The 12,342-nt window shown below is 41.3% G+C and overlaps 1 protein-coding gene, 1 long non-coding RNA gene and 1 other non-coding gene across 11 annotated transcripts in view; 2 read left to right on the forward strand and 1 right to left on the reverse strand.

The window, feature by feature from the left end:
* The window catches only part of LOC147020093 (zinc finger protein 704-like), a 134,481-nt gene that overhangs the window by 50,222 nt on the left and 71,917 nt on the right, over positions 1-12,342 (forward strand). Inside the window, exon 1 of one of the 9 annotated variants that reach the window (XM_085896674.1) lies at positions 6,074-6,779. The exons of 7 other annotated variants lie outside the window; for them this stretch is intronic. The gene's annotated coding sequence lies outside the window, so the exon portion shown is untranslated. Of the gene's footprint in view, positions 1-6,073; positions 6,780-7,152; positions 7,172-12,342 lie in introns of those variants that run through there. One more of the 9 variants, XM_085896675.1, reaches the window with a different exon arrangement.
* Positions 2,302-7,053, reverse strand: LOC147020094 (uncharacterized). The gene is made up of 3 exons (XR_015062003.1): positions 6,941-7,053; positions 5,474-5,564; positions 2,302-3,176 (listed from the first exon to the last, which is right to left on the reverse strand). It is a non-coding gene; the product is annotated as an uncharacterized LOC147020094 (long non-coding RNA).
* On the forward strand, positions 2,913-2,953 carry LOC147020095 (U6atac minor spliceosomal RNA). Its single transcript, XR_015062129.1, has one exon. It is a non-coding gene; the product is annotated as a U6atac minor spliceosomal RNA (small nuclear RNA).

Below are 12,342 nucleotides of genomic sequence, written 5' to 3' on the forward strand. Positions count from 1 at the left end.
TTTAAAACAAAGTTTTGTTTGGATTAAAAAAAATATATACATTGTGAGCTTCAAACAATCTGTGGAGGTATTTTGAGTTTTGCATTTTACGTTACCCAATATGAGAGTGCATCATCAATCAATCCACCAAGATATACTCTTAAAACATGTACATATGATATGTACCATACTCTTAAAGCATGTACATATGATTTGTACCTTACTCTTAAAACATGTACATATAATATATGTACCATACTCTTAAAACATGTACATATGATATGTACCATACTCTTAAAGCATGTACATATGATATATGTACCATACTCTTAAAACATGTACATATGATATATGTACCATACTCTTAAAGCATGTACATTTGATATATGTACCATACTCTTAAAACATGTACATATGATTTGTACCATACTCTTAAAACATGTACATATGATATGTACCATACTCTTAAAGCATGTACATATGATTTGTACCTTACTCTTAAAACATGTACATATGATATGTACCATACTCTTAAAGCATGTACATATGATTTGTACCTTACTCTTAAAACATGTACATATGAAAAATGTACCATACTCTTAAAACATGTACATATGATTTGTACCATACTCTTAAAACATGTACATATGATATTTGTACCATACTCTTAAAACATGTACATATGATATATGTGCCATACTCTTAAAACATGTACATATGATTTGTACCATACTCTTAAAGCATGTACATATGATTTGTACCATACTCTTAAAACATGTACATATGATATATGTACCATACTCTTAAAACATGTACATATGATTTGTACCATACTCTTAAAACATGTACATATGATTTGTACCATACTCTTAAAACATGTACATATTATTTGTATCATACTCTTAAAGCATGTACATATGATTTGTACCATACTCTTAAAACATGTACATATGATTTGTACCATACTCTTAAAACATGTACATATGATTTGTACCATACTCTTAAAACATGTACATATTATTTGTATCATACTCTTAAAACATATACATATGATTTGTACCATACTCTTAAAACATGTACATATGATTTGTATCATACTCTTAAAACATGTACATATGATTTGTACCATACTCTTAAAACATGTACATATGAAAAATGTACCATACTCTTAAAACATGTACATATGAAAAATGTACCATACTCTTAAAACATGTACATATGATTTGTACCATACTCTTAAAACATGTACATATGATATATGTACCATACTCTTAAAACATGTACATATGATATATGTACCATACTCTTAAAACATGTACATATGATATATGTACCATACTCTTAAAACATGTACATATGATATATGTACCATACTCTTAAAACATGCACATATGATATATGTTCCATACTCTTAAAACATGTACATATGATATATGTACCATACTCTTAAAACATGTACATATGATTTGTACCATACTCTTAAAACATGTACATATGATTTGTACCATACTCTTAAAACATGTACATATTATTTGTATCATACTCTTAAAACATATACATATGATTTGTACCATACTCTTAAAACATGTACATATGATTTGTATCATACTCTTAAAACATGTACATATGATTTGTACCATACTCTTAAAACATGTACATATGAAAAATGTACCATACTCTTAAAACATGTACATATGAAAAATGTACCATACTCTTAAAACATGTACATATGATTTGTACCATACTCTTAAAACATGTACATATGATATATGTACCATACTCTTAAAACATGTACATATGATATATGTACCATACTCTTAAAACATGTACATATGATATATGTACCATACTCTTAAAACATGTACATATGATATATGTACCATACTCTTAAAACATGTACATATGATATATGTACCATACTCTTAAAACATGTACATATGATATATGTACCATACTCTTAAAACATGTACATATGATATATGTACCATACTCTTAAAACATGTACATATGATTTGTACCATACTCTTAAAACATGTACATATTATTTGTATCATACTCTTAAAACATGTACATATGATTTGTACCATACTCTTAAAACATGTACATATGATATATGTACCATACTCTTAAAACATGTACATATGATTTGTACCATACTCTTAAAACATGTACATATTATTTGTATCATACTCTTAAAACATGTACATATGATTTGTACCATACTCTTAAAACATGTACATATGATTTGTACCATACTCTTAAAACATGTACATATGATTTGTACCATACTCTTAAAACATGTACATATGATTTGTACCATACTCTTAAAACATGTACATATGATTTGTACCTTACTCTTAAAACATGTACATATGATATATTAATCTTAATGCATGTGCATATGATTTGTACCATACTCTTAATGCATGGAAATAAGATATCGTTATGTGGAAGGTCGGGGGGAGGGTCAGGATAGTATCATAGTTAGACTGTGGTAAGTGTAGTATGGTACGTGTATTTTGAGTAGTTTAGATTGTCATGTAACAGGGACCTGTCAGAGTAAGCTGTTTGTTTCATGTCACAATGAGGCGGCGTCTGTAACTTATAGAGAGGGTAGACAGACTACTTTTGGATGTGGAAGCACCTCCTGTGTGTGGACTTCCCAAACACAGAAGCAGGCACACATGTTACATGTGTGAAATGTGATTACAATCTGTCTCGCTGGTGTGTTCCAGCCATGTTGGTGTATATGGGCTGTGGAGCCCGGAAGAAAATATTGTACATTTATTTTTCTCGGAGCTGCCCCATGAGCGGAACTGCCTCGAGGAGAACTCTGTCCAGCAGGAGGTGGAGACAAAAGAGAACCGGGAGGAGGAGAAGCTATCGACGGAGGACCTCGAGGAGTAGAGATTTATTGTGGTTCTTTGCTCACCATGTTGTATGAAAGGAGAGAAGGTTAGTACTCCCCTTGACTTTGAGGAAGAAGACCAAGAAGCCTCATGAGGAAAAGGACAAAGAGGACCACGAGGGCTGTTTGAGGGCTTACTGGTCGTTTTCATTCCTCGTGTCTGGGTCACTTGATCGTGCTCCGGCTTTCTTCATCTTTGGGCATACCCATCGCTGGCCCTGCTCGTTACTGGCTCTCGTCGTGCGCCTTGTTTCCAAAACGGGCTGCATTGTGTTGAACTGCGTCTTCCCTGTGCATCGCAGACAGAGGGAAGTCCCGCCTGCATTCTTATCATGTTGTAAAAGTGTGTTATGTGGTTCTGAGAGTGGGTTAGGTGTTGCAATTTTATTTCTCATCCATCGTGTATCACCACATTGTTGGTTATCACCACATTGTTTGCATATCGCCATTCTCCTCTTTGTGTATTTTGATTGGCTTGGTTTGTTCCATTTATTATAGCGTCTTGTCGATCCTCTTCCCTGTACTATTCAATCCAAAATATATCCTTTAAAAGGTAAGAAAACGTGTTCGAGCCATATGCTGTCCGTGTGTGTATGCCGTCGATTTTGGCTCATTTTAATGATCCTTGGGGAATGGTAAAGTTGGAGAATTATTGAACGCAGTCCTATAAAAGACCGTTTGGACCATCTCCTGGGACGAAAGGTCCCAGCGCTGAATAATCCTGCGTTACCGGGTACTCGGACGTGAAAATATGTAGCATACTCTTAATGCGTGCATATAAGATATGTGCAATACTCTTAATATATGCAAACGAGATATGTATATTCCATCTCTATTTATATGTACATGAAAGATGTTCCATAGTCTTAATATATATACATGAGATAAGATATTCTGATGGCAGTGCAGGTGGATAACTCCGAACCCGGCGAGTCCATAAAAAGATCACGGACGCCGTCGACAACACTTACGTCTGGGCGGATCTTAGAGCTCAGGGTCAGTTTACCGTACCTGTGAGACGAACGATGCAGATGGGGAACCGTGCTGGTGACAACATGGCGGCTACTTAATTGGCCGTGCAAACCAATGCCATGCACCACTACAATTCGCTACTCTGACCAATCGTCCCAGGTGCGCTATCCCAGATCAAATCCGAACAAGATAAGTCAAGACACGAATCAACACTTTCATAAATTTATTACACACAATCAATGAGCAGTTGAGCAGGAAATTAATGGGAGGAATAATGGTTGGGGAGAATTCAAATGGGAGGATGGTGGGAACGATGGCAGTTAAGGAATTCAAATGGGGAAAATGGCGGAAAAATTCAAAGGGTGGCAAAGCAAGGCATAGTCCCATAACGACAGCACGTATATACTCCCATTACCTCTGCGCGATCAATCCTGCCCAAGTATGCCTTAAAACAATTACTTTAGCACCTGTAAACTTGACATGGATCCAAACACCTGAATGAAGAATACAAATAGTTTGCGAAGAGGGTGGGGAGAAATAGAGTGTGAAAGATAAGTGTGGGGTCCTTTTGCGCACCCCGCTGCATGTTTAGAAAACTCGATGGAGGCGACTGGGCCTACTGCTCGGCGGTTTGGGCTCACCCCATCACGGTCCCTCTCTCACTTCTGTGGCAGTGCTTCGGTTGTATGGGAAAACTGCGGGAGGTTTGTCCGCCCAACGCGATGACTTGCGTGGCTCCGAGAAATCTCTTTCTGTTGATGTGAGGGCAGGTGGCATCTCCAACGCAACGTGATACTATTGGCCTTGGTGCTGAGAAGGCACGCCGGGTCCGTGAGTTTGTCGGTCAAACTCGCGGAAAGTACGGAGAGAAATCAACGAAGAAGACGAAGGAGCGTTATGGTCCATTGAAAATCATGTGTGTGGAAATGCCATGAGTGGAGATGTGTAAGATGTGGAAGAATATGATGAAAGAGCAAAGTGGAATGAAAGAGCAAAGTGGAATGAAAGTCAAAGTGAGTGGAAAGGCGAAAGGCGGGAAAAGATGACGGGCAGAAGAAGGTTTCAAATGCTTCAAATGATTTGCGCGTCTCCCATTATACTCCTTTCCTCCTCCCCTATCCCAGCTGTTTTGGAGCAACTTCTCTCTCGTTGTCCGCACCTGATGAGTGGAGCAACGTCACAGTGGCGTCACGCATGGGGATGGGGGGGGGTGGTGGGAGGGGTGTGGGGAGGGAGTAAGATTCGAGAAATCTCAAGAAGCTTCAAAACCTGCCTTTGGTCACTTGAGAGGTTCTGCCTCCCCGTTAAAACCCTGCACATGCATTTGGTGTTGGGAGGCATGTTGCGAATGTGAAAGGGATTGAGAGGACATGTGTTACAAGATGTAGAGGCTAGAAAACATCATGAGGAGAGGGAAAAGGAACAGAAACTTGTACCAACTCACACTCGCAACACATATTTATCCTACGTATACAATCTAACTGACTTGCTAAACAGAATACGAAGACATCACTGACTCTAAGTGTGTGTGTGTGTGTGTGTGTGTGTGTGTGTGTGTGTGTGTGTGTGTGTGTGTGTGTGTGTGTGTGTGTGTGTGTGTGTGTGTGCTTTTACCTGCCCGAGAGGTTCATGACGTCTTTGCTGACCAACGGGTCCCCCGGCTTAATGCCTCTCCGCTGGATAACACACACGTTGATGCATCACCCTGCATGCCAAATGCCAGGGTGACAGTTTATAACTGGGTCAACATTGGAGCCCAGGCTAGGCAGCTCACTGGCAAGTGCACATATCTGTAGGCTATCTTCCCAGCCCTGATAACATCATCACATTTATAAAACAGTCCTTGACTAACAATGGTTGCACTTTTTTTTCTTTTTAAGAAATTGATCTGTAAACACTTTCTTTTTCATTGCAATTTCCTGTTACATATACTGTATATATATATGTATATATATATATATATATATATATATATATATATATATATATATATATATATATATATATATATATATATATATATATATATATATATATATATATATATACACAATGTTGTTTTAATCATAAATCTTTCCAATTTTTTTTTTAACCTGTTGGTAAAAGAACAGAAATAATTTTGTGTTTTTTTTTAAACTTCACAACAGGCACAAAAGCATCATCGTCATCATTATCATTATCATCATCATGCCATACTCTTGACAGAGCGTCGATGTTTTACAGAGCGGGGAGGCAGAAGATTAAAGTTATATTATATTTTGTGCCTGTTGTGAACTTTGCTTAACAACTCTGTTCCAGTCATAAATGTGGTTCCAATTTGTGGTTAGACATATTGGACAAACCAACCCCGTTTAATGGCATGCCAACCATTTATGATGTCGCATGTGCCGAAGACTCAAGGTGGCTTTTACAACCTGTTCGTCAATTTGACTTTTACCCTTTTGGGAACCTCGTTTCAGGTTGCTAAGTTGAATAAACAAATCTGCTTTAAATTGGCATACGCTGCTTTTTTACATCCCAACTTGGAAATGCACCGAGGAGCTATCCCTGTGGCTGCCATGCGTTTGTGAAAACGATTTATGTTGTCATGATGTCAAACGTTTTGAGATTTTATCCTCACCTCCTTACTCTATTGCACAGCGCATTTCATCGTTGGCATGATGTTACCAACCGTTGCAATACCCGCAAACGCAAGACCACCGCGCGGAACGCTGATCTGTACTGCAGCAATGTCATTTGGCCACTGCTGAGGGTTGTGCCACAGCTGTTACATCACAAAGCCCAAACTCGATTCGAGATGGCATTTCGTGCGGCACACAGCAAGCACTGGCTGCTTGCATTGAGATTCAAGTTATGACTTGCAAGCCCTTTTGGTAACAGTGTCAACAAGTTTTCTTTATCTTCTTTTCCTTGAACAAAGGTGAAGGAAACTTTCTTATATTATGAATTATCCATATGATACTCTTCTTTGACCACCCCCCCCCCCCTTATGCATTTTGCACTCCTGTATACGCATTGCTTTCACACAATGTCAATTTAAAATCCCCTGATGTCGACCCTTTTTCAAGTGGTTTTGCTTACCTGGAGTTGTAAAAACGATCCTTGATTAATGTTAAAATGAGGACGGATTGATAAAAGTTTGCGGCGTGGAAGTGGCAACATCTGGCAATTTACGTGTGAAGCGATTGCACGACTGTACAAAGCATGCTGGGTATTTCCAAGATGGTGCCAAGTTGTGTCCTGGGTGTCAGCATTGTGTAATGAAGTTTCTGGTGAATGGAAATGTCAAAACAAGCAGAAATTTCTTTGATGGTCTGTACAGTTCGGGGGACACTTGTTTGGTTTTGTTTTGACACGTAAGTGTGTTTAAGTGGTACAATAGGTTAAATTAAGTTGATAAATTAATGCAAGTTAACTTTGAGCTACCCTCGTACGAGAATAATGGTCACATATGTGTCATGTTATTCTTATTATTAACCACGAATCGATGGCATATAACATGCGCTTTCTTTTATTGTCATGCGACGGTGGCCTGTTAGCATGCTACAGGTTGTAGGTTTAAATACAGCTGAAGACAGCACTATTAGGTATGGTAGTTGAAATTAACGCAACTTCCTGAAACTTCAAATACCAAATACTGATGTCTTCAGCTGGATTTAAACCTACAACCTGTCGGTCAGGAAGTTGCGTTAATTTTCGAACTTTTATATCGCTTTTGAATTGTTAGTTAAAGCCCAACGACCTTCATGGCAGGCTCATGAATTAAATAACATTCAGGGTGGGGACAGTCTGCCTGCCTCCACCACCAGAGGCAGATTAAGATTTTTTGGGGGGCCCTGAGCACAAAAAAATGTGGAGGCCCAAAACACATCAAAAATAGAGGATTCCATGTTATATTCACACTCACTTAGCCAATGTTGCTTGCAGGGGTGTGTTCAGGAACCAATTTTTTTATTTTATCTTTTTATTTTCTGTTTACATATGGACAAAGCTCATGGAAGAGCTAAAAGTTTATTGTGGAGTGCTTCCCAAGTAGCTTTTAAAGCACTCAGGCAAGCCGTCCAACAAAACCGTTGATAAGGAACGGCTGGCTTAAGGCCCGGTCACACCTTGACGTTTTAGCCAGCGATGGCAACGTATTAAAATGTATCTAAAACGCTGGCTTACGTTGAACTTTTGATGTTTTTTTTTTAAAGATTCGGACGTATTCATAGCGACTTGGTCTTATGTATAACGCATTGGTAACGGACACAGAACGTTTCGTTGTGTTATAGATAACTTATACCAACGAATGCTGAACCTGTTGTCGGCCTACACAACCGATGCCCAACGATAGTCTAACTTAGGCATAGCGCGTTGCACGCATCGCCGACGATGTCGTGACGTAGCCTATTAAAAGGCTGACGCACAACAATTCGAATCATAACTGCCGTAGAAATGGAAGTGTCAACATCGCGGTCACACCTTGGCGATCTTGCCAGCGTATGCCGACCTAAGAAAAATGTGTCTAAAACGTTGGGGCACGTCAAATACGGTACGAGTAAGTTTGGTATAAGTGAGTAGAACGCTAAAGTACGCTATCATACGTCGTAGTAAGTAGAGTATGTCAAGAAATTTTAAACATGTTCAAAATTTTACGACCTACTCGGCGTATGACACACGTTCCGCATGCGATGGGGATAAGTTTTACACACGATATGTGGACGCTTACACACGTCCACAAAGGCTACTTATAAGCTACTCATAAGTCGAAACACGTCGCGGTAATGTCTTTTTTACGCGAAACTTATTTCTAACTTATGTTTGACGTGCTTTGAACCAATTCTTTACGTAGTCCCAACACACATCGACGTATGTAGACGTATTCCAATGACGTCTTCCGGTCGACAAAAATAAAAAAATGAACGTGTTTCTAGGTTACAACTGCCATATAAAGACGTGTTCCCAGCGGTTTTGGGAATTTGGATATAAAAATGCTGCTCATAAAAGGGGAACCCAACAGTGTTTTCGAGTCCTTTTTGAGTCGATGTCCATGTCAGCAGTAACAGTATCAGTATCAGTATCAGTATTAGTATTAGTATTAGTATTAGTATTAGTATTAGTAGTAGTTTGTTCATGTTGGCAGTAGTAGGTGAGTGTGAGGGGGAGGGTGTGGGTTATGATGGATCGTCCTTGCGTTTAACGGTTTAAATGATAAACTCAACGATTTAAATGGCTGCATCTCCACTATTGAAAGTAGACGCTTGTGCTCAACAATTGGATTTTTTTTACACTCAACGACTTTTAAACGGTACCACTCAACTATTTTCATTGTTTACAATGAACGATTTAAATTGCTGTCACTCGCCTTTGTTTTTTGACGCTGGGTTTGGAAATTTGAAGCGTTTCTTCTGAACGTGTTAAAACGCTCAAACTCGACTATTTTAAATAGACGCTGCCGATGGACAATTGGAATCATAGCCAAGCTAGACATCGAAGTGTGAACATCCTCGTCATGCCGAAGAAAAGTTTGAAGAATGCTGCAAATAAGTGTCCTGGCCGTGGCGGTGGACGCTGACACAAGGACGATCCATTATACCGACGTCTTTCAGCCTATGAGTAACTTAAAAGTAACGTCTGTCGACGTGTGGCAACGATCGCGTAACGTGCCAACAACATGTTAATCATAGGTTAGAAATAAGTTTCGGGTACGCTAAATGTTACCTCGGCGTGTCTCAACTTATGATTAACTTACAAGTAGCATGTGTTGACGTCTGTCAACGATCGCAGACCGTGCATACAACTTGTGGCCAGCGTAGTGGAACGTGTCAGTCATACGCCGGCATACGTCGTGAAATTTCAAGCATGAAAAAATTTGAGGACAACCAAAAAGTACAACGTTTAAAGCCAACGTACAACGACGTATGGCAGTGTTTTTCAGCGTGCTCTCAATGTTATCAAAACTTACCCATAACGTATTCAACGTGTGCCAGCGTTTTAGAAAAAAAAAATAAAAAATCGGCATACGTTGGCTAAAACGTCAAGGTGTGACCAGGCCTTTAGCAAGTGAGAGCAAGCTCATTGGTAATGGGACACACCGCACATGTGCGAGACCGAGGACCCTTTTCTGGTTCTCCGGCTTGTGTAATGAAAAAAAGTTAATTTCGGGTGATTTATTTTTTTTCCCAACCGTTTTCCCCTTTTGTTGAGATATTTTTCACTTTATCAGCACCGCTGGAGTAATTTCATTTCATCCTTGGGACATGTGCTCTGACACATTTCTGATTTTAAAAACTGCAACATTCTGCCATGCGCATGGGTTAGTCAATTTATTGATGAGGGGTGTTTTGTGATCGTACAATACATCGTAGTGTGGATTTCCTCAACATTATCGAGATATATTAACATGTGGATATATACAAATTTAATTGTGAGTATTGTTGAATTTGTACATATTAAACGTTGTTATTATTCCACTTGTTTTCGCTACTAACCTGACCTCAGCCCCTAATTTTGCAATAGTCCTGTCGAGTTAAACATCAAAGGAATTTTTTTTTAAAAATTGATTCATTACATCACAGTGCTTTCTTTCTTTGAGATGGGGCATTCCCTTTGTGCTGTGTTTATCACCACTCACAAGTTGATATTGTTGCGGATTCGCACCCGCCGGCGTGCGGACGGCCACGTAACTCGAATCGCGGCACGTCGCCCACCGGACGGACAATCCAGTCGTGACCCTCTCGGACTAACGCCGGGAACCAGTCACGGGTGGACCTTTCGGTCTCACCACAATCGTGCCAATCGGCCCCCGCGTGGGATAGGGTTGCTCGCCAAATTCGACCTACCTAAGTACCCACACGGAGGGTAGACCGGGCGATCGCACCTCGCCGCAGGTCGACTTCGGACATGGGCCACTTTAAGCGACCCATTCCGTACTATCGGGATAACCGAGCGGTATTATTCGTCGGCCTCGACGGTTCGATTAATTATCGGGCGTTTTAGCCCACGACCAACCCTTTACGTGAAGCAAGATGGAGATTCAATGAAAGAAAAGACGAAGCGAAGCGGGAAAACAGTTCAACATAACTCACATTTATTTCGCAATGAACGGAAAGCACACATATACAATTACACCAAAAGCACATGTAAAAGGAGAAGAAACACAATATTACACAAAAAGCAAATATAAAAGAAGAAACACAATGCAGATCTAACCGACTACCGGGCACACGGCAACACTTATACAATTTTACTTCACAGACGGCGCCGACAACACATATTCCCAAAGCAAAAGAAAAGAACCACCCTCAAGGATGAGGGGGGTAGGCGGGCCTGGGGCCGAGACCGTGTCGGGCCTACCCGTCTGATGATGAGACTCAGAGCGGCGGTGGCGCCTCAACTCCGCGGGCCTCGCGGACAGTGTCTGGTAGGGGGTGGGAAAGGGGCCCCCTTGTCGCACTATCTCAGCGCGGGGGGAAACAGGAGGGGGTTGTTGATGCTTGGGGGGGAGGAGGATATCACCCTGTCTCGGGTCCCGCGACGAGCGTCTCCACCTTGACCTCGGTCGCGTTGCTGGCAGCAATCAATCCATCTGCAGCTCCCGGCACCGACGCGAGCACCCCCTCGTCCGCCTTCGCCGCCGCCACCTCTCCACAGCTCCGTCTAATCGCCCTCTCCGTCTCCTCTCTTGGCTCGTCCCAACTCTTCACTCTTGACTTCTCCCCTCCGAACCGAACTCTTCTTCCCAGCTCCACCGACAACTCGTTCCAACGCACCACTCTCAACTTCCTTTACTGACGAACGCAGCCATTTATATAAGCCCCGTGGCTTCGCTCCTTCACCTTTGACCCTTTACCTCCGACCCTTCACCTCTCTAACTGGCTCCCCATTGGACCGAGGAAAAGTGGGCGTGAATGCTTTTTGATCCATGAGTTTGCATATAGCGTCCTCACTCCAACGCCCTGGAGGCGGGGCCAAATCGCCCCAGCTCGCCGATAGGACGGAACAGAAGTGGGCGTGAGTCGTTTTTGATCCGTTTTTCTCGGAAAGTCTGTGATGTTTCTGAACACGCTGCCCGGTGCGCGCCCTACACGAGTCCAGTATCGGTGCCCACAAGTGGCGCGAGAATGGTGGGGATGCGATGGTGGCGAGTTGTGACGGTAAAGGTCGTGGCTGTTGTTGTGAAGCGGCGTTGTGGTTGGTGGTTGTTGTGAAGCGGCGTTGTGGTTGGTGGTTGTTGTGAAGCGGCGTTGTGGTTGGTGGTTGTTGTTGCGAAGCGGCGTTGTGGTTGGTGGTTGTTGTTGCGAAGCGGCGTTGTGGTTGGTGGTTGTTGTGAAGCGGCGTTGTGGTTGGTGGTTGTTGTGTGATGGCTGTTGAGACGTGGTTGGTGGTGGTAGTAATGGCGGCTGGTCCAAAATAAAGATAGTAAAAGAAAAACGGCTATCCTGAAGAGTCGCAGCCCGACTGAATGACATTTATTCCCTCTAGACAATGGGTTTGGGCCT

The sequence above is a fragment of the Eptatretus burgeri genome, chromosome 9, assembly GCF_056783735.1.
Source record: "Eptatretus burgeri isolate ZD-2024b chromosome 9, Ebu_testis_v1, whole genome shotgun sequence".
Lineage (NCBI taxonomy): Eukaryota > Metazoa > Chordata > Myxini > Myxiniformes > Myxinidae > Eptatretus > Eptatretus burgeri.